Source organism: Eutrigla gurnardus (genome assembly GCF_963514095.1).
Source record: "Eutrigla gurnardus genome assembly, chromosome: 5".
In the NCBI taxonomy this organism is placed as follows: Eukaryota; Metazoa; Chordata; class Actinopteri; order Perciformes; family Triglidae; genus Eutrigla; species Eutrigla gurnardus.
In genome coordinates this window covers 17,877,473-17,901,356 of record NC_139919.1, presented here as the reverse complement: position 1 = coordinate 17,901,356, position 23,884 = coordinate 17,877,473, and the positions used below count along the sequence as shown (strand labels likewise).

At 42.0% G+C, this 23,884-nt stretch overlaps 1 protein-coding gene across 5 annotated transcripts in view; it reads left to right on the top strand.

Moving 5' to 3' along the window:
- The first annotated feature begins 766 nt into the window (after nt 1–766).
- elf1 (E74-like ETS transcription factor 1) overlaps nt 767–23,884 on the top strand; it is a 35,114-nt gene continuing 11,996 nt past the window's right edge. The window contains exon 1 of one of the 5 annotated variants that reach the window (XM_084010200.1): nt 767–1,382. The gene's annotated coding sequence lies outside the window, so the exon portion shown is untranslated. Of the gene's footprint in view, nt 1,383–9,288; nt 9,601–23,884 lie in introns of those variants that run through there. The other 4 variants (XM_084010201.1, XM_084010199.1, XM_084010203.1 and 1 more) reach the window with 4 other exon arrangements.

Here is a 23,884-nt window from a genome sequence, read left to right as displayed (position 1 = left end):
ACTGTAGATTATGGCTTTATCCTTTCGTTTCCCATCATTTCCATGCCTTCTCTGACAATGATCAATTAATTGAATACATATTCAACGATTAACTTTGGGTGTAACCAGCGACTGTTAACACAATGTATTTGTGATTCTGTAGTCAATCTACAGTAACAGTGAAGGACCACTAGATGGTACCTAGCCCCCGAATGTTGAAAATCATACGGCCAACAACCCATATCAAGATATACGACATTATTGCCTTAAATGTTACTCGTCTACCATGGGAACTATAGTTTCGTTCTAGTTTATTCGAGCAGTGTATAATACATGTCACACAAACAGAAATTTCCTCCAGACTGACGTGCATAGTAGGTCAAGTAAGAGCTTTTCGTCGGCAAGTGATATCTTTCCCATATGGTCTAGCGGTTAGGATTCCTGGTTTTCACCCAGGCGGCCCGGGTTCGACTCCCGGTATGGGAACGTACGTTTTGTCTACAACCCAACACATGTATTATTATTTAATGTATTTTTGAACATTCCAAATATATACCCGCACATAATTAATACTAAAGAGTGAGTGTTTAATCTACAATGTTGCGTTATCACAATATACACATCTTTTTCAAGGAACACTATCTTAGACCCCGCCCGCTGAGGAGTTATCCTCATTTGCTCTCATCTCACAAGGGCTTGGACCTTCCCGGAAGATGCCCCGTTTCCATTTATATCTCCCAGTACTAACATTGGTCTAGTACAGGGAGGGAAATAAAAAAAACTCAACAGTAGCTGTAGCATATAACCGGCAACTTTATTTGACTAAACCGTGTGGAGCTATTGACAACATTTCCCGTAGAGTGACACCTGTGACCGCGTAACGGGTTACTAACGTTAAACATTGACGTTAACCGAACTGTCGCTTAGATACCAGTTTGTTTTTTAGTCGGTATGGTAAGTTACAGCGGTGGATAAAACGCAGCGAAGTAATGACCTACTAATATACATTGAGAATATAACAGTGTTTATCATTATTTGCTTCTTCTTTTTTTAAGCAATTCACTTTTTTAGCTAGTTGCTATATCGCTCACTTGAAACCACCAGTCTTACTACTACCAGGCTACAGTCAGACAAAACTTTGGTGTCGGTCCAATCATTTTCCAGGAAAATGTGACTGCTAGGAATTCCCCACGCATCGGCCCCTGCAGGAGAAAGCTGCTACCTAGTGTCAGGAAGCACGCCGAATCAGCGGGAGGGTGACGCCGACCGGTGACTATACGATGATGGAGCTATAGCCTCTCGGACTGTCATGTTTTTCTAACGTCGCCGTGTTTGGACGAGGACAAAGGACACACACTAATAAAGCCAAGGGATATGCTGCGCGGATGACAACTCCTACCAGGGTGAGTCCACAGTCAAGCATGCTTTTTTATACTTATTGCTTACTTTCCTGGCTCCCTGTCGTTACAAATACCTGTGTTGTGGGCCTAGCTCCGCTTGGAGTTATGTTGGTACTACATTTATATTTAATATCCCAGTGGAGCTTTTCATGATGTAAAATAATAAGAACTTTTAGCAGGTAATGGTTATAATTGTAGACTTGTATAGCAGTTTAGGCCTTGTATTGCACTTTGCCAATCTAGAACAATACACAAAAAGTTACTATCCATCTAAAGAAGCATGACTGAACTCATATGATGATGGTACTAGCCTCTGGGATACATGGCCTGCAGCTTACTACTCCATAGATTTCTGTGACTCCCCTTTGTGTCAGTCAGCCAGCATGTGACTGCTGTGGTGTGTGTGTATGTGTGGAACATAGACAATGCTACAGTGACAACTGTTATAATCATTATTTTGTACATAGAAGATAACAATCACAACTATGAGAGTTTTGCATTTCCTTCAAGTCTCGAATGACAGTAAACCGGTCATCTTTTTTATTATGGACTGTCGTTGGCATCAATTAAGCCGTTTATATTTGACAACTTGGGCTCTGGGAAATTATGATGGTCATTTTCAAACCATTTCCAGATGTTTTCCCATAATCTGTCTCCACCGTGTGTCACCCATTCCAAAGAAGAAGCCTCACTGAATATATTCATTAAAATGGGAGAGAGTTGCTTTCAAGAGGGAGTCTCAAATACTCCTTGAGCTTCCTTGGAGGATGGACATAAATGCTGCTTTTCCCATTTTTGACAAATATTTGCCTGAAATTCTTGACAAAAGTGTGTGTGTTTTTTTTTTACTATAGTAGAGTTGATCAACCGAGTCTAAATGTTTGCCAGATGTTTACATTTTTCAGTTAAGATGCTTGTATCATGGGACGGACAAACACAGTCTGATTGGCTGACTCCAGTTGCTCCCTTCAGAGGAGGCGGCCGTGACGCAGAGAGAGGGGAAGAGTTATGAGGTCTGAGCTTGTCAGTGCCGCTAGAGACAGGACCAGCTGGACCCACCAACTCCTTACCCACCCACCCTCTCTCCCCTCCCCTACGATCTTCCTATGGTGGGAACACTGGCAGAGGCTTGTGGATAATTGGAAACTTCAATCCACTGAAAGCAATTATCCGGAGCAAGACTTTCCAAATATACTACAGTTTGGAGCCGACTTGTTTGTTTCAAGCATGTGCCCTTGTTTTAGAAACATCCTGCCATGCTCCTGACCGCACATTTACCCACCCTTTACCCACCCTGTCCTCTCTGCTGTTCAGGCTGTGAGCGATAAGGTGTGTGTGTGTGTGTGTGTGTGTGTGTGTGTGTGTGTGTGTGTGTGTGTGTGTGTGTGTGTGTGTGTGTGTGTGTGTGTGTGTGTGTGTGTGTGTGTGTGTGTGTGTGTGTGTGTGTGTGTGTGTGCGTGTGTGTGGCTAAAGCAGTTCCCGGTAGCCTTCTGATCCCGTGACGGTGATGTCACCATCAGCAGTCTGACCGAGGGCAATAATGGAGAGCTGTCCTGTGCTGTTCTCCGCTCAGGAGCTTCTCAGACATGAGACACTTATTCTCCTTGGCCAAGACATGCACGCCTGCCTTAATGGGCTGTTGGATATTGATTTCACTCCACAAAAAGAAGATCTGAGCTTTTATCCTATTTAGAAAACAGCACTCCAGTTTCACAAAAGCTTTCCGAGTAGCCTTGCAAGTGTCTTTTGCAACTTGGCACATGTGGTAATCTGTAAAAACAGGTTTCCCGCCCTTTAACAGTCTTCAGAGATGTCTGAGTATCCAGTAACTATTATGACATTGTTTAACCCAGAGTTAATGTCTAGTGTCCACGCATGAGCATACAAATAAAGTTTACTTGCTTGCTAACTCCTGCGAGTTTAAAACGAATGTAAAACACTTTCTGAAGCCACCATCTTTACGTAATGACTTTTTTGTAATTTGGTACCTTAGAAATAACCACAAGATGGCAATGTTCATATGCTTCGACTAAACAAACAACCATACGAGATGGCTGACACCTCAAATGACTTGCAGAAATGCAGGAACCGACTCGCGAAAAGAGAAACAAAACTGTTGAACTTCCTTTTTCTTAAAAAAAAAAAAAACCCGTATGTTGGTGTGATTTCTGTTAAGGTCTTGCAGGGGAACTGCTGTGTGCAAAGTTCCTTAATTGTGCGCCACTGTTTCACGACCGCAGGCTTTTGACACCTGAATATCACCTTGTCGGACATGTTTGATCGCTAGGCAGCAGCGGCAGTAAACTGCAGCCGCTGGACCTGACGTCAGGGAGAAAGGAGAGACAGGGGAAATTCCACCTGTAACCTCATTCTGCCCTCATGCTGCAGGTCTCACAAAAGCATGTGACTTGGACGAGTCATCGTGCCTGAGTTTCACCATGTAACCGTGCGTTGTCGTGATGTAATATTCGGAGGACATCTTGACTTTATGTTTTAAGTATGTAGTTGTGATATAAATGCAGGTGTAAACGTTTTTTTTTTTTATCAAAATGTGGAAATTACAATTTTGGGGGCAATAACAAAATACTTTATGGTGAAAATGAAGTGAGAATATACTTTGTTAGAATACAAGCATTACAGTTTAACTTGTAGAAGTAGTAGAGAATTTGGGATTTATGCCTATTTCCGTTGTTGCAGAGTTAGATGAGAAGATTGATGAGTAAGAGAGTAAGTGTATTCCCCAAAATGTCAGACTATTGCTGAAATCCTGCTGATATCAGGGAAAGGAAGAAACCCTTAGCTCCAATTTATGACTTTGTCTGCAAGGCAGACTTACTGGTGGATGAAGGCAGAGTATAACATGTCCACTCTGGCAGCATGTTGACATCATGAGATTAGTTAACCACATTACTTAGATATTTTTTTACGGTGCCCGCTGAGGTTGATGTAAGCACACAGTGTAGTAAGCTGTATCATTATGTATGTGTAATCACATTAAGGAGCGATGGCTTACTGTAGTTCGACTGCACAAAGCAGCCCCCGACAAAAATAGAAACGGGCTTAGCCTGCAACTTTGGCGCATAATGATATTTCACCCTGTCATTTTTCATGTCTCTCGGTAACTAATGAGGTAGCAATGAGTGGTTCACGGAGACCTTTCATGAGTCAGCTCAGCCAGTGGGGCTCCGATTCAAAGAGTGAGCTTTGCTCGAAGAAGCCAAAGGATCTTTCCTCAGTCAACTTTCAACAAACCCTTTCAACAAATGTGACTAATAAACGCGAAGACAGAATGTGCAGTGAGCTCCGACGGCTCGTCATATCTGCTGAGAGGCGGTTGTCTGTCTTCACTGTCAGTTTTTTCCACCCCTTTTGGGTTAATTTCAGGCAGAAGGACAGGCAGTCCTCAGGCTTGTTGAATTATTTAACCGCCTGCAGCCAATGGGTATTATAATCTAGGCCCTGAGTGACAGAGCAATATGCTCTTAGGGTCTCATGGCATTTTATTAATAATGAGCTTGAGATAAACTAGAGCGCTCAAGTTAAAAGCTGCTGGCTGCTGGAGCTCACAGGAGCGGGCTTGCTCTCAGCCCTGAATTAGCTGGTGTGACACAGATGGGCTTTTCGAAACCTCAGTGATTGTTTATGATAAGATGTCTGTATGAGAAACAGCAGTTATGTGGTTCGGTGACGTTGTGTAGCAATGAATGCTTTCTGCCAAATCTGACTACAGGTAACTGTTACAGACCACAGAGGTGTGATGTGGACGCTCTGGATTGTTGGCCTGCTCTCTGTATTTTAATATTTAAAGAGTCACAGTCTGTATGTGTGGATTCAGCTGCAGTATAATGCAGCTACAACAGCTAGCCCCTGCTTCTCTGTTCAGCTCCTTTATGTTGCAGTATAAACTGAGAGAATTATACCACCTGTTTGGTTGATTGGTCAACCCACCAGACGTGTGTGTGTATATATGTATATATGTATGTATATGTATATACATATAAATCCCCCACATGTTTAAAATGTATTGTTAAAGCTGCTGTAATCGGTATTTTTAACAAAGATACTGACAACCTGAACCTGCAGTTCCTCTCAGCTCATATATAGATTTACTGGGGTTTTTTTCAGTTTCAGTTCTCTCATCAGTACCGTTTCCAGATGCAGCAGGCAGCACCAAACAGCAGACAGATGCAGTTAGTGACTAGCTGATGGACGTACTGGAGCATTCAGCAGCAGCCACTGCCTAGAGCCAGATATTTTTATCTGGAGAGCAAAACAAGATAAAATATTGTACTTACATTCATCAAATGGCCAGAAACACGACTCCAAATGAATGCTAATGTTGGTTTTCTCCCGACCACATGTGCTTGCTAACAGTTCTCCTTAGCAACTTGAAATATGTCAATGTTCTGTTTACAGCTGGTTTCCTGCATTAAATGCAGTCCACAAATTAAGGTTGTTTTTTTTTGTTCTTTTATTTTAGACTAACTGAGCATAAATACTTAAGCTATGACCAGTAGCAGTTCAACAGCATTAGAGCAGTGGAAATGTGATAATTATTTTTGATTAATGTGACTACTTCCTGTCTTATCTGTAGGGAGAACGTTCCCATTCTGAAGGATTACAATCTCAAACTGCATTATTCAACTAACCATGCAGAGTAGTATGCTAGGTATGAGGAAGCCGAGAGGTGGGGAAAATGGTTGCTCAGCTTCAGTATTTCTATAGTTGAACTTCGTTGGTTGGAGAAAAAAAATCCCATTGAGTATTGAGTGTGTGGATGATATTCAATACAACACTGAATATAATCTGCTGTGACCTGCCTGGCATTCTCAGCTCCGAGCTGCCACTGAATCACTCGTTGGATGAGATGTTGCACAGTGAAGGCATTGCCTTTTTAGCTGTAGACCTACACAGCTGTTTGTCAGGTCCGATGTTCTCCAGTCATCGTCAGTCAGCACAATGAATCATGTGAGATCCCGGCTCAGCGGGGGATGGTCATTGTCCGAGAAGGATGAAGTTTTCGTAGCGCTATCGGCTGTGAGCGTATTGAACAAACTAGATTGTTGCAACAACAAAATCTGACCTCAACTAGCTGGCACGCCTTAAAACCATAACTGTGATATTTGTATAGCGCCGTGAATGCCTTCAATCTTTCACCACGATCATGGCGACTGATGTTTTTCGAGGGTTTTCTCCTGCAACAGTTCTTTGTCCATCACAGTGGGGTTAATTATCCTGCCTCACTACCTCGTTCTGGGTCTCTTGTGGAGTGGACTGCTGTCCTGTTAGCTGGCGTCTCGGAGCCCCAGCCTCCTTGTTCTGTGTCGGAGCGACTGCAGCAGCCATCAGACGACCTCCAAGCTACACAAATAAATTCTCTGCGTCCTCCAGAGGCTCCCATATCTCATCCTGTCAAGGATTGTTCCAAAATGTTTGGTTTTATGAGTCTACAGGAGTCCAAAATAACTCTTTACTCAGTGGATCGGTTCATCAGGTACAACTTTGTAGGGCATGCATACAGAAAATGTGTCGTATAAATCAAGTCTGGGAGCAAAAACATGAAATGCAGTGAGGACTAAACATGCTGTATTTGAGGGTCTGTTTTCTAATCCCTGTCCCATAAAATAAACATGCAGGCTTATGTCACATTTATTGTAGATAAATAGACATTTGTGGAGTGACCTGATTTGTGTAGCGACTCAAAATACCATTTGGCTAAACAAGCAGAGAGATCATCAGCATGCAGTTATCTTATGTCCCACTTTTGTGTTCAAGGGAATTCCCTGACAGAGGCCGTAACCACACCAGCTATGTGGTGCAAAGTGTTGCCGTGCTCTGCCCTTTAATGGGGACACAGAAAATGAGACCCTCTAGGTCTGGTGAGTGGCTTCTGTATGCAGAGATGGCACAAAAAAAAGAGTAAAGAGTTTTTTTCATTCTGAGGTTGCAGAGGGAAGGTGTGTCTTTTCAGCGGCTCACGTGTCTCTGCACTGAACGCACCATTCTAGAAATAATGCAAGAACCCAATGCACTGTGTGACAGGCTTTTTGTGTTCTCACAGCGTTGGCTGGTTTTAATTGTATCCCTCTTGACATGTCATGAAGCACCAGCAATTTAAACATCTTCACTTTTATTACTGTTCCCCTGAGGGTGCGGATGGGACTTGTTGTCTGGGTGAGTTCCCCCCCCCCCCCCCCATAACACATTATTATGAAGCCTTACAGTTAATCTAGATTAACCATGAACGTGCCTCTCTGAACACCTTAAACCAAAGATGTGTGTCCATTTTATTTCTGTCTCTATTCAAGTCCCAACTTTTGAACAGTGATTTCAATGTTTCAGTGTTTGTTTATGCCGAAACATCAGCTTAAACAGATTTGTCTGCACATTTTTTTCCCTTATGTTTCCCCTTTTCTTTTCAAATGTTTTAAAGATTTTGTTGAATTTGTGCTTCAGGAATCTAAAGCTCTTGCAAAGTACAGCTCCTTAACATTTCCTTTCCTAAATTAAAGACCCAGAAAATCTTAAAGATAAAAAAGTACCCTGTTGATAACGTGGTGGCACACAGTTGATCCATTACATCCACAATAATGACAGGAATGTGCTAAATGTATGCAGCTCTAAGAGAGTTTATGTGTAGTGAACTGTATTTCCAAAGGCGGTGATAAATGGAGCTTGTTTGTTGTAACTTTCCCTCACAGCGAAGCTATCAATTTGCTCTGAGGCAAACAGCTGCTTTCTACTCCGAGCTGAACTATATTGAATCGAGGCCAGGAAGAATTAATGTGATGATGAGAGCACTCGGTGGAGACTGAGAGGCTGATTTGGGCGTCCACGACAAACAGACCCTGCCGCATTTGCAGCCGAGTTTAAGAGGTTCGATTTTTTAAATGTCAATCTCCAAGTCCTGTGTTTGTTTATGTTTATGTTCTTTCCCAACAATCCCAATTTCAGCCAGGTTTTATTTACATATTTGACTGTTGAATGTGCTGCGTGGGGCTTTTCAGTGCAAAACATGTATAAATTGATGCACGGTGTGAAAAAACAGAGTGCTCAGCACACAGCGCCACAGACCACCACTTCCTGTGTGTGTCACTTCTGATAAAGGTTCCTATGAAGTCTCAGTTATATTTGTGTACAGACACTTGTCAGTAAAAACCATCCACGTCACCAACTGCAGCTTAGCTGTGACATTTTCTGTTTATTTTTAACAACATAAATCATCTTGAATATAAAATTTGAGGTACACACATGTTTAGTGCTCTTAAATGTGATGATTGTTCCCGACATAAGCTTTCCCGTGATCATGATCAATGAATCTTGAACGGGAGGAAGAGAGGATTTTTATTTTGGTCCTCTGAGGTCCACTTGCTCATACCTAAATGCAGTCGACTTCACAGTTTGATTTCTTTGCAGCTCCCACTGGTAGACGTTGCTTTATGGGGCTTTCGAGTGCAGGGAGCAAAACTCCCCCACAAGTCAGCAGCTTAACTGGTTCACTGACATGGCTATTAGCCTCACAATTCATTGTAAATGTTTTAATGGGACTCGGAGAGATGTGAACTTTACTTCTGAGATGCCATGTAGATTTTAATCACCGTGCCTGGCCCATATTGTATGGTCAAAGTCTAGATGAAGTGCATAGCTTTCCAACTGTTTACCTGCACCTCCAGCACTCCTCCGCCTCTGCAGGAGGAACCCGTCTATCGTCTTTCACGCTGTTTGAGGTGTGGCCCTCTGGTTGGACCTCAGTGCTCGGCTCTCCCCTCCCCCGCTGCCAGCACCGTCCAATCTCCGCCACACGTCGAGCTCACCTGAAAGGATTTGCATCTAGGACTGTTCCTCGTCGCTGATTGGCCAGGTGAAAGCACCGTGCCTCAGGGCTCCCCTACCAATGGCGACGGTGCTGCGTGACTCATAGGGAGAGGACAAGTTGCTTCTCTACACTTCTCCTTTTTCTGCTTCATACAGCAGCCATTGCATTGTCTTTTTTTTTTTCTTCGCTCCCTCCAGTTTTGTTTTGTCACTGTGGGAAAGAGGTGTGAGGCTTTCCAGTGGTCCACACCTTCAGACAGCTTTGTTCCCCTCTCAACGCACCTTGGATTATTCCCCTTTTTCACCTTTTGTTGTCCATTTTTCTCTCGATTTTCATTGGCTATTGTAATCGACACTTGTTCGGTTGCTATTATGGACATTGTCACCCGAATCCAGAGCCTTTGAGGTTAGTGATGAACAGTTCTGCTCCTCTTCACACTGTTTTGTTGGTTCTAGTAGTAGAAACCCATGGCTTTAAATGGGTAATGTTACGTTGAAGAAGTTTCGATCAAGGTTTCTGTATTAGCATGTTACGGAGTTGTATTTGTGAGTGGACAAACAGACCTCATCATCATGTGTTGCTTTATTGTAGCATTTTAATTCACACACTTGAAATATTACGTTTTTTTTTTTTAACTTTAACAAGTCATGCAAGTTAAATTGATATTTAGGCACATGTTCTTTCCCTCGTGTAATGTTTGCCAAGCCGTCTTCTTTATAATTGTTTCTTTCAAGTAAACAGCGGTACTAGTACAGTGAGTTGTCTTTATAAAGCTTGTTTGTTGGGTTGCACACATCAAACAGGTTTCCTCAAACTCGGTTGACACTTCCAACGGCTTGACAAGGCGTGAGAGCAAAGCAATAGGTTTGAGTTTCTGTGTTTGTCATTTCAACAACATACACCAATGATCCTTTTCTGATATGTCTGATTGTTGCCTTTCTTTTATGAAGTGTTACCTTATATGGTGTGCTGAAGCAAGGGCGGGAACAGTGTTTTGCAAGCTTCTTGACCAAGCCCACATGTATTTTTCATGGTGTAGTAATCTGTAATTACACATCACGTCGATGATGTTGATGTGGATTTTGAGCCGTGATTGCATTCCAAAGTTGAACATAGTCTTGATTTAAAATGTTAAATGGCATCATCAGTTGGCATCAAAACTGCTCTCCACAGTCTGGTGGACTGTTCTGGTGCGTGGAGCCAGTCATGTGGTGCTTCATTCTTTTAAAATCTTCAGATCATCAGAACAGAATGCTGCTTATCTTGTAAAGTGGAGGCCCACAAGGTCTTCAGTTCAATTCAGAGAGAAGTTTGGTCCCACAGTATGTTGCTTCCTCTTTTATGCCCATATTAGTTGACCTTCCCTAAAGACATTTTCCCTCCCATCAGCCAGTTAAATTACTCTTAATGTTATTGAGAATCTGTTTCTGAAAGTTGCTCAGAGCAGCAGAGATAAAAAAAAAAAAAAAAAACACTTCCTGTTTCACTAGAAATTTACTTTGCAGTTTTTTGGACCACACACCACATTGTGCACATACTATATCACTGAGTAAACACGACTACAGTTTCAGAAGCATCTAGATTTCCCACCCTTTTTTTATTGAACCTGTCTTCAACTGCTGCTGCAACATACTACACAGAGCACTGTAGGTATACTAGAATAGCCCTGAACCAGTGCAGATTTCATCCAATTTTGGTCAAACCGTTTTATGTAGCGATATGCAAAAGACCAAAGCTTGGGATTGTTTCATCGGTTCGGCATTCAGAATTGATTTTGTTGATGTAATGTCTGACGTAACATGCCGTTGAGGCCCAAGACTGAGAACCGAGCATAGAGATACCAAATAAATAACTCAATAGCTCAGTTCTTGAACTATTATTAGATTTGTATCCTATGGTGTGGCGCTCTATTTGTATTCAACATCTGCTGTAGCAGCAGCACATGACCCAGTGACTGAATAGCTCTGTTGTATTGAGCAGGTGAGTTTGCATTCGACCAACTCTTCGTATACTCGGTGCCCACCCTCATTTGGATTGTAAATGAGGCCCTCGTGCCTCAGGATGAACTCATGCAGTAGGTGCTGTTTAGCCAGGCTTTGTGTGTGCCTGCTTATTCAGAATACATAGAGGCTGATGAAGAGACAGAGGGGGCTGGACGGTCGTGTCAGGTAGGCTCCTCTTTCAATACAAAGTTAACGTGTCTTAGCCTGTAATTAGATCATTAGGCTTGGGCAAGATGACGGAGGCGTTGCAAGAGGAGGGCATGACGAGAAGAGGAGGCGGTGTGGTGTTTATTACTACAGTCCCAGCATGCCGAGATATGTAAAAGTGGAGGATTTATTCCATTTCATATTACAGACACATGCTTGGAATAGAAGCACAGAGCCAACTTTGTATGGTCAGGTACAAAGTGTTTGCAATGCCTTGACATGAATAGAGCTTCAGTTTCATGTGGCCAGGTGAAAACTGTTCTCTATCACAAAAGGGATCAAAAGTATTTCTTATGCATAATCATATCTGCTGGCAGCAATAATACAAGTGTAAGAATTGGTACGGGCTAAATATTGTTCTTATTGAATGTAAGTGGCATAAACAAGCTTAAACTCACCCTGTTTGGTCTTAATGTGGGAAACAAGTAGAGAAATCCTTGAAGACTCTGAGACAATTTTTCATGATCATCTTTAATTGAATGTTTTAGATTGTCACATTATTATCCCGCATTTATTAAGGGGAAAACCAGTGGAATCATAGTGAAAACTAGTTGATACACATGTCGTTTTACCCACATCTTTGAATAACCCAGCCTGGAAAATGTTAAAATGAGAACGCAATGTCAGAGCTCCTGTCCTCTTTTGATGGTTTGTTTGGCTGTTTTTATATAGCTCAAGGATTGATCTGCATCATGTTTCCATGAAGGTTTATCCATGTATTCTATGCTGTCTTAATTTCCATGGCACTTTCTTTTTCTGGAGTGGATGGAGGCTTAAAGGTTGAAGAAGTGGGCTGGAAAAAACTGGGTGGGGAAAGTTAATGTGTAACAGCATCCTCTGCCCTAATGGCTACTGTCAAGGAGCCACTGAGCAAGGCACACACTGCGTTTCAAGGTGCTCCAGGCATAGCGACGATCAGCAGCTCGAAGCCACTTGTGGTGTTGTGGGTACACTCAGGAAACCCACCCTTGATAAATAAAGTGAAATCGATTGAGCAAGTCTCCCGGTGTTGCAAGGGTTTCATACTCCGAGCATGCTGGGACTGGCAGAACAACACACCCTTTACCATCCAAAATATTCAATGTTCTGCTTCAGTCTTGCAGAGATTTACATTTTTTTGTAGTGATGTTTCATGACGTCACGAGACTTTGAATGCACTCGATGTACCTAAAAAGTTTCACACTGTTGACAGCGAGACATTCTTTAACAAAAGAAAACTTCCACACGCTGTCCTCCTCGCTCGCTTTCTATTCATTAATCTTCATCTTAAGCATCGGTTACTTTTCGATGCTCTTGATGAAGAGACATTCGCAACCTTTCACGCTAATTTATCACGTTAAAACCACCTTAAATCCAATAGAAAGTGGGGGTGTCACACATGCACTTGAGTATATTATGTTCTATGTTGATTCTAATAAGCAGTATTGATTTTGAATTAATAGTTTCCATGTAAAGGTTCGTGGCACATGCTCAGATTGCATAAAAGTAGTGCTATGATGTTACAGGGACTGTGATAAATGCAAATGGAGATTCAGATTGGTTAAAAAAGTAAACTTCTCTTCACTCATATTTAATGCATGTGGAGGTGTGTTCTTACTATAACATTTTGAATTGTCATCTATTACCTTGCTTACATATCACAATATGTTGAGTCTTAACCCCTGTATCATGGTACTTATCGGATCACCCGTGAAAGACACGAGCTCCCAGCCCCTACTTGTATGAGACTCATAACAGCCACCTGGCAGGAAGACCGAGAGAATATGTGGAATATCAGGTCGCACCTTTTGATAATACTCCTGGTTATGCAATGTACCATGCCGGTCAGGGCACGGACTCTCTGCTAGGAAAAGTGGTTGAGTGTTGGAGAGCAACTGAGTACATTAACTGAACTACTATACTTAATTTAAGTACTTTTAGTCGTATTTACAACTTAAGTTTCTTTATGTTTCTACAACAATTCAGAAGGAATGTTGTACTTTGCTCTCTTCACAGCTATAGTTACTAGTTTACATAAAAAAACAAATCATCACATTATTCTACTGCCTAATGAATATAGTATTTTTGAACAAAATTACTTGTAATGAAGTATTTAATGTGGATATAATATTTTTACTAAACTAAAGGATCGAAGTACTTCTCAGCTATACCCCTGATTGGACTGGATGGATCATGCAAAGTGCTTCCCAAACATTTCTAAATAAAAGGCTGAGGTGATGACGAGGCCAGCAGTTAGAAACAATGAAAGATACGCTTATCATGAATTATGTACAACGAGACAGTCCGCTACATAGGCTGATCTGATTTCAGATTGTATTTTTGGAAATGCCTTGTCGTTTTAATAGCATGCAGTCCATGTAACCATCCTTAAAGTTTCTTAATATACTCAACTATTTTCTCTAGTGACCTGCTTACTGTGAACATCTGTCATAGTGCTTGCGTGGATGGAGGCAGGTTTATTTTATACCAGATAAAAGCAACCTCATAACAATTTCTGTTACATGGCTATCTTAGTTTGAAACATGGTTATTTGTAACTATATGATACCGCTAGCTGATGCTGTAAATTGCTAGCACTACACTACATAATGCAGTGACCTGAAACACATTCACATTGCAGTGTTTTTTTAGTTAATTATGTGGCTAGATGAACATTTGAACATTAAAACTGACATCTTCAGGGAAATACAATTTGCTGGTGTCTCTTGCCAAGTCCCTCGCGCTCCCTCATGCTAATTTAAACATCATGTTGCCTTTAATGCAATATCTCTTGGTACAAAGAGGCATTCTGACCCAGGCACGGAGGGAAATTGATTCCCCACATGGTTTTCGGAGGCTTTGGACCCAGACACCCAGCTGCAGTGGTGTCTGGGTCTGGAAGCCTCAGCAGCAGGCTGTTATATGGAAAACAGGCCTTATCCATAATGCTCCAGCACTCAATTGATCAGCTTGACTTCTGAGTGGAAAGGTCTTCGTTATGGAGAGTATAAGTTTAGTGCTTCATTTATTTATTTTTTCTTAAAATATCTCCTCCGTTCACTTAATGCTTTGCTTTCATATTATTTAAATGTAATTTAAAGGTGTTCTGTCACCTGTGTGTTCATGAAATGCTCAATCAACAGAAATGAAAAGAAAAGGCCTGTGGCAGAATCTCATGCATTTAATTTAGCTTAAATTGAGCCTCAAAGAGCCACATTCAGAAGCATTAAGTTGCACTTCTTGTGAAAAGACATGCATGACGGCATGTGGTTGATGTGGACACAATGGGTGGAGAAGCGGAAAATGGGCCGAACCACAGGTGTGATAAAACATGTCAAAACATGTGATATGTCAAACATATCATAATTCTCCCTGCATAAATAAATGATAAAGAAATTTTAAAAAAGGCAACATGTGCATAAAAACTGTTTATTTTGTCACATTTTACTTCCTGTGTTTTGTAAACCGGACTGTAATTATTACCTGACAGCTATTTAAGTCACTCAAGATGACATTTATTATTTTGATAATGAAAATTCACCACGATCAACTCATTGGAATACAATCTGACATCGTCCCATCCTGAGTGCACACACTCAGAGCTGCAGAGGACATTACAGATTTTGACATTCCTTCAGAAATCTGCCTATCAAGCAAATCCCTCCAGGGTTCACTAATTAACATTTGCACAAAAGGTGTGTGAATCGTGTGTGTGTGTGTGTGTGTGTACAGAAATTTGTAGCACTACTTCTTGGCTAGCTAGCATACAAATTCCATAAACAATATATTAAATGTTTATTAGGGAGAATTGTTTGTGTTTAAACTCTAGACAGAGCTGTGTCACTCTGTTCCTAGTCTTTATGCTAAGCTAACTGTCAATAGTGCTGGTTCACATCACATCACTAAAAGTATCTCACATTAAGTTTCTGAGACACTAGTGGTGATTAAATAACACCATCTTCCAGTTTCTCAGAGAGTCACAATATCGTTATCAGTTTGAAAATCCTTTCAGTTGCCTGTTTACGCTCGTCAGGCTTCGTTTTCAACACGTGTCCTTGTAAACACACCAGGCCTTTGCTGAGCTGAGTGAGGCCACCTTCTCCCTCCTTCTTGTACCACAGAGCCTTTTTTACAATCCCTCTCCCTCTGCTTGTTCCTAAGCAACAGCCACTCCTTGTTTACCTTTGCGTTTTTGCATTGTGATTCTCGTCAGAACAACATAACCCCAGCCCCTCGGGAGACTGATTGTCAAGCCTCTTTATTCAAAGTAGGATTGAAGCAATGGTTACTGCGTTTGTGAGTCATTAATGTTTATATCCCCCTGGAAAAGTAATAAGAGTTAGAGACATTAATTGTATTAAACTCTTATCTTCCTCTACTTCCCACATGTAATTATTAGATCCAAAATATGGTCAAACAATAACATCATGTAAATATTTTCTTAAATGACCAGATTGAGCACGTCTGTGGCTTCAGCCAGGTACTTTATTGTCCTCATCTCCTGCACCCCAGCGCCTGACTATCATAAATGAGTGTATTTCATATCGCCTTCTCAAATATTGACCAGACTGTCCTTCTGCTTCCTGCACAGGCTCAGATGCTTCTTCAAAGAGGTGAAACCAACCTTTAACTGATGTTTGCAGCAATGAAAAGTGGCTTGCAATCATTCATGAAATGATGCTTGTGATTAGTTCAGTAAATTCATAACAGTTCAGACATAGTTACGGAAAAAATGTCAAGATCAACTGAACTGATCTGCAAGTAATGACGTAAGACCTGCAGCATGCAATCCAAACGTTCACCATGACCTCATGTAGTTTAGTTCGGTCACATGACTTAACAATTTTTGTCCCTATTTGAAGTATGCGTCTGACATCATGACTCAGTCCTTCTTTCCTGAGATCCAGGAAAGGCGTAGACTTTTACAGGCTTCAAGATGAGAAACATTGGCCAGAGATTCCTAATACCACTGACCCAGTATCCAATTGTGTGAAATCAGATAAGCTCTCTTGAAGGGGCTAAGCTGTCTCAGTGTGAGTGGTCCTATCTGCGAGGCTTTACGGGGATCAGATGAGAAGAGCTGATTTAGTCGTTATTAGCTGCTAAACTGGAGTTTGATCTGTGGGAATCTTGAAAACCAGCTTTGCCAAAGCTGCAAATTAGTATCTTTCATAGTGTTTTAACCTTTCCCACAAATCATAAGTAATTGATTTGAATATAGGTTGTAGTGTTACATCCTCTGAGCTGACCGAAGCGATCGTGTATTTAAAGGAATATTTCAGCTTGCTTTGCTTTCTTGCAGAGGTAGATGAGACACATACACGCAGGCAGCAGCCTGTTAGCTTAGCTTAGCATTTAAAGTCTGGAAAAACAGGGGAAACCGCTGACCTGGCTCTGCCCAATGAGAGCAAAATCCACCTACCAGCACCTTTTTAAAGCTCACTGGATAATACATTATGGTATCTTGTTAGTTTACTTCCCACAAAAAACAAATGTAAAATCAGCAAGTGGCAGTTTTAAAGGAAGGGTTGGGGTTAACTGTATGCTCGTGTGCATTTTGTTACCTTTGGACAGAGCCAGGCTAGTGTTTTCAGTCTTTATGCTAAGCTATGCCAACCAGCTGCTGGCTCTAGCTTCATATTTGCAGATATGAGAGTGCTATAGACTTTCTCATCTAAATCTTTGGGGGAAAAAAAGCAAATAAGCGATGTCCAAGTATACCTTAGTGGACTTGACCCCAAAGTGTATGACAAGACAGGGAGAAAGGAAAGATTATTTCTGCTCCGTTTGATTGTATTCCCTCTCTAGGCGTAGTGCCGCATGCCTGACTATGGGTGGACACATCAGCCTGCTTGTGTCCAGACCTGTTTGGTATGCAGCCTCTTCTGCAACAGCCGGGTCCCCCGTTCCCACCCTTGACTCAGACTTGGAGTCCTGAGATTTCAGTGCTCCACCTGAACATGTACCTAGTAGCATGCTGCAAGGCTGGTGTGGGAAGTAATCCATACAGAATATAAATTTAGACTGGAATTTCTCCCTTTAAGAAAATGAGCTGTTGTGGGAAGTTACATAATCTGATGACTGCTATCGGGGGTATGTGGTTTATCGTTAAGAAAGAAACAGGACTGTCATCTTTGTTTTTATTCAAGTTTGGTTGAGAGTGTGCTGCTGCTGCTGCTGGTATTTTTCTGGTATGATGTCCTCTCTTGCTCTCGCTGCTGCCAAGATACCTGTGCTGTGACATGTTGGTATTGGTATGAATGTAAACACATCAGGGATGGGCATGTGAAGAAGCAGCTACATTACACAGCAGCGCAGTGGCACTGCTTTTAGAAACACTTCGGGATTAGCATGTTGGTTATTATGTTTTAGGGAGTTTGTATTTTTTACTTTTTTTTCTTTCACGGCAACTTTATTCTATACAGTAGCCTCCTGTACATGGCTAATGCACGTGGGAGGTGTGCGAACTGTATACAAATGGGAGAATTTAGCTGATCCAGTCAAGTCATTCATCAAATTGCTACTACACAGCAGCCAAAACAACAGCAGAGTTGGGACGCTTTTCAAATATGTCTGCAAGAAAGGAATCAGTTGGGCAGTGGGAGGCAACTGACACACATGCACAGACCTGTTTCTTCTCCTAAGATTAATACCTTTTGTGTTTTATACTTGGAGTCATTTTGATTATGAAATAACGTGATTGCCTGAGACACAAGAGAGGCTGTAAGGGATCGATACTAGCTGCTTCTGGGTTCATATTGTTTTCAGGTATCTTTTCAGATCGCCATAACTTCACAAATTGACCTAAAAACTGATTTTAAAAAAGGAGCTTGATACATTGGGTGCAAACAAAGTGACAGCTTGCTAATGTCAAGATATGGTTGCTGCTTGACCACATATTGTACATAAAGTGTTGCGCGTATCAGCTCCGTAAAGAACACGGATCGTAATATTGCAGACAAACCTGCAAAGTCAATATTTGTTTTATATAGTTTTGTGTTCCAGTCCGAATCCAGTCCTGGTTGGCAAAATACCAAGATTTGCCACGCTCCAATGCTAATAAATCTTATTTAAGCCTTTACTCTCTGCTTGTTCTTTTTTATTAGCAAAGAGTGTCAGCATTCTCATTTTTAACTGTTGACTGTTTAAGATGTAAACTATCACTGGTGATAGATCGTAGATGGCAGATTATATGAGCTGGAATATCAGGCTTCAGACTGACAGGTTGGTCTTTTTTTGAAAAAATGGCTTTTTCACCGCTATTGATATACTCCACATATTATGAAGAATGTCTAGATGCTCGAATAAAATCTCATAGCCTTGCGGACATTACAGCAGCACGCAGTGTATTACACTGGGATGTTTGCGGATGCAGATGTCTTTTCTAAAACTTTGCTGCAATTTCCTGTCCTGTTTTCACAACTTCAATGAGTCTTCCTATCTGTGACATGTGGCCTGTTGCCACATTGTAGAAGTAGGCCGCTGGAGGTAGCTTTTTGACGAATGGGCTGCATCTGTTCGGTTGAAATGTGCTTCTCTGCAAAAGAAGGATTTGTATGGTACTTGTTGTTTGATCAACTAGGAGCAGAAGTTAATTCAGCAGATGCCATTTTTATACATTGTTAACGGATGGCTTGTACGGGCTTTAGAGGTTGCGGGGTGCTCTAGTTGCACACACTCCACTTCGTGTACTAGATATAGACTCGCGTTCTGACCTGCGGGAGACGACTGTGTGACAGGAACTTTGTAGTTTTGTTCCGAGAATTTCTGTAAAAGCAACTCATAGGGCCAGTGAAAGGTGTTTGTGTGTTGTGTGTGTGTGTGTGTGTGTGTGTGTGTGTGTGTGTGTGTGTGTGTGTGTGTGTGTGTGTGTGTGTGTGTGTGTAGTACATGGGTGGGGGTTACTAATGCTGTCTGTGTTTGCACGCCCTGTGTCAGCATTGTGGGGAAGACATGTCTTGAAATGGCAGGTGTGGCTTTGAGAGGCCTGCTGTCATTAAAAAAACCTTGAGTGTAGTAGGCTTGAACATGTGATGTGTGAGTGGAGAGAACATCTTGTGGTGTCCCCTTTGCAGATCATACTTTAGACTGTTCTGCCTGCTGTTTTAAAGTATTGTATTTATGGGTCGAAATGAAATACCTGTGCTTAAAATACTGGAGAGTTTGATTGCAAGACATTTTTTTCAACTAAAATGTCAAGGCACCAGACTTTCTCTAAGAACAGTTCAGCAGAAAGCTTTTTTTATCTTTTACGTCACTCATCAAGATATTTCTAGTAACTATATTATTCATGTAAAGTGCTACCTGTGTCATAAGCCTCATATCTACGACTGCATAGCATGTTGTTTGAGAAGGAAGGAGGGGGAGTTGAGAACTTTCCGCTCTTACACAGAGGAAGAAATTTTCTTCTGAGTGTGGTTTAACAGACAGGAAGCAGCAGAAACCCACTGCTCAGTGATGCTGTTCCTGTGAGTGCAAGATTCACAGGTCAGTTTGTTTTTTCTATCCAGTTTTTAAACACTGCTAGAATAAGAAAGTCCAGTGTGCTGTGTTACGATTAAGAGCATGTTAGAAAAGTATATATGTACTTTATCACAGAGAACCTGTATTGTCTCAGCAGGAAAGATGGCTGTCACACATTTGAATGGAAACTCACCCCCCAAAAAGTGTAATCTTGTCTTTAGAGACGATTTTTGTTCTTTTCTTTTGTCACTGGGGACATTACTGATCGTTCATCTCTGTTCTCCAGACCAAATTATCCAACTAAAGCTAAAGTCTTTACAAAGTGCCAAATGGGATAAGTAATAGTACCAATACCAGTTGGCACAAACAACTGCTTTCATAGAAAGACATTGGTTCTTCTCCGAGAGCCTTGAGCTTGAGTGGAAAAGTACAAGGTTCATAGGGGATGAGATTAAATTCCATTCTCCTTCTCAAAGCTCGAGGTGACGTTCTTCTTTCGGTCTTCATTTGACCCTGGCGTGGCAGCGCCAAACACCTCCTGCTTTAAGACCGACACTGTGAGTGCTGGCTCGGATGCCCTCTCGTTTGTGTTTGCGACGTCTTGTATTCTGCAGCTGCATGCTATTAGCCAGTGTCTGTGCCTGCCTCTGTGCCCGTCTCTGCCATTTTATCCCCACATACACATGGCGTTGCCTCAGGATTGCAGTGAAAGCACTCCTTTATTCAGCTCAATATAGTGGTGTTTGAAACATGGTGAGACATGCTGTATTGTGGAATGCTGAGTGATGAGTAAAATGTAGAATACACAGTAAATACTGCATACAGAACAGTTTTATTTGGGTGCTGAGTTAGTGCTGCAGCAGTGTCTGCCACTGCCGTTGAACTCCTTCATCAGTCTTCTTACTAGACACTTCTTGGATTAACAAACACTTTTCAACACTATGACCGTCATTTTCTAACATTTTGCCCATTTTAAAAATCTTGAAATGTTGTCTAGATTAACATACATTATTGCCATTACTTTCTTCCACTGAATCAAGCAATGTTTTTACGAGAGAGTTGCGTTAGAGCAGTTTTCCTTGGCAGGAAAAGTGCTATTGTTAGCTTCTGGTGCAAAGTTTAATGACATTCTGTACCAAAGTTTGCCCGAGAGGGACCTGCTGTCCAGAACTGATGACCAGGATCCTCTGATGCCCATATGGGCTATCACAGAGCTCCAGGAATGAGCTCCAGCCTCATATCACTGAGTCATATCCTTTACAGGAACCCAGAGGATCCTGTAAAAACAGCATGTCTGTGCTGACAACCATTCAATAACATGGTAGCTGTAAGCCCACTCATATTCTGCCATCTTGCACCCTGGTGTTGCTCTGCACGGCCGAGCTGGGAAAACTAAACCTTTTATGCGAGATGCATTTAAGGGTTTCTGTTAGTACCGAATGTGTCTCTCTGCACTGCATAGTGATGGATAAAATCACTGCTGCTGTCAGTTTGGGTGTTTAGTGAGCATAGAGAGGACTCGTTCCATTTTTTATCAGGCAGTGGGGAAACATTTTTCAAAAGACCAGGAATACCACCCGCACTCTGACATCTTTAGGGCCTTTGACTGCCATATCGCAGCCACAGTCACAGCAGTCACAGCAGTCAGAGCACACACCACTGAGCAGTCATGTCACCTGAACAAATCTGCATATCTGTAACCTGAGCTGAAATGGCCGATACGTAAAGTTTACCCTGGTTCTTTTTCTCGCATCTCACAATGTTTGCACTCACCACATGCAGAGTGAGTCATTGCATAGTCATTCAATTGGCTTAAATTACCTCCTTTCATGGTCAACAATGAGCTCAGCTGAAGAGACTAAAGCGGGGGAAGTAGGGCCTTCTGGGAATGCTCCATTTGTTCATGAATCCTGACTCTAATTGGTTGTTATTGCGACTGGCAGTCACCATGCTGTAGGGGTGGAGTAGACCAGTGTTTGTTTCATACTCCTCCTCAGTCTGCTGCACACCAGGCTGCCATATATAACAGAAAGTTGTAATAGCCAGAGGAGAGGAGATTGATCAAAAAATATCACATCACCACGGTCACAGAGAAGAGCCTTGATGGAGCCATACTATCCACTATCCATATCGGTGATTATCTAGGGTTCCTGATATATTGATATTGTTTAATTGAGGAAATAACATGATTGATTAATTTCATAAAGCTGAACTTTTCAGTATTATTATATCAGCAATGACTAAAATGACTTAATGTTATCTTAAAGGAGTCAGAACCACAGATAATTATTATTAACTCTGCAGTTCCCCTCAGCTTTATGAAGTGTTTTTAAGCATCTTTCAGCTCATTGTTTTGCTCTCAATGGAATTTTCTTTCCAGACGCTGTGGACTGCTGTTTTCAGCAAAAAGATTCCATGCTACCGGCTGAGCACTAAACGTTTAGCAGCTATTGAGCCAGACATTTCCTCTAAAAGAGCCAAAATCAGAGGGACCAAAAACATTACCTCAAATGAATGCTTAAGTCGCTCCGTCTCTGCTGAATATGTGCTAATATGTGAATATGTACACGCTCACCACAACAACTTGATAAGCTGATAAAACATCAATATTGTGTTTGCAGCTTTTTCAGCTGCTCCCAAGTGGCCAATATTCAATTAATGTTGTTTGCCAACAACTGATTGGTTATAACGATAGTCGTCAATTAGGTTTTTAACCGTAGAGAGTAATGGGAATTACAACTAGGGAGAGAGAGGGATGGCATGCAGCACATGTGTTTGCTCAGATTCAAACCCAGGACGTCACTGTTAAACATTTCATGTTCTGGGTGACCAGGATGCCCCGCCTGGTAACCACACTAAAATACTCAAGTCTGTCAAAAAAGGGCCCCACCCATAATGAGTCACATGCAGTGTATTTGCTCCGTGGGCTATTATGCATTGACTTTACATACCTCCCCTCGCTGTTCTCCTTCTCTTCTCCTGTTTATGACGTAGCGAGTCCACTTACAACCCTGCCTCTGTGCTGGGACAAGGCAGCTGCTGTCATGTGCTAAAGGATAATATGCAGGCTGCGTCTGACTAATGGCTGGCCCTCTTGTGTCCCTGTCTGCTGTCAGCGTGATGCCAACTGGGCCATTCAGATCTGGGAGGAACTGACAGGAGGGAAATATAAAATACACACATGCAAACACAACACACGTCTGATAACCCATTATTGAGATGTTGATGATTTGTGCATCATTTAGCCCCATGCCCTGCCCACAGGCTCATAACGTTCACACTGACAGAGTCATACAACTAAGACAAACTGTGAAAAATGCTAAAAGAGGAAGCAAGATGCTTTTGTAAAAGGAGACGCCTGTTGCTTTAACTTTTCCGATGTGGGAGAAGGCAGCGAGGAGGGGCAGTGCAATTTCAGAGTGATCCCATATGATACAGACCATTACCACCACTTCTACCTCATCCCACATGGGGTGTCTTGGTCTTCACCGAGGGCAGATGAGGGCATCTGCTCTAAATGTGTGCGGGGTCCATGCAAAATTATAAGTGGAATCAATTAGCAGGCAGACACGTGTCCACCGACGGTTTTTCCTTTTGTTTGTTTTTTTTTAATTTACGATTGATACATCTTCCTCCATTTGAAAGCCTCGTGCAATATATCCCCTTCTTTCTGCTAGAGTCTGGTAATGGCTTGTCACACTCTCCCAGTGCAAACATGCCAGGAAGACCGGGGCACCGGAGAGCTCCAGACAGATGGCAGCAGCGTCCAGCTTTGGCAGAGGTGGGCACTGACACTGCCCAGCGGATACGGCAAGAGGGACTGACTGGAATGAAACACTAGCCTTCAAAAAGGATTTAGTTTCCCCGCCTCTCTCTCTCTCTCCTATCTCCCTAAGCGATGCTTTCCAGACCGCTGCCACATATTACTATTCTTTCCGGATGCTTAGCAGGAAGATAAACTCAATCGTAAAATGTGTTTGGACCCTGTGCTCCACAAGCTGTACAGAAGTGTAGTCCCCCCCCCCACACCCCTGACAA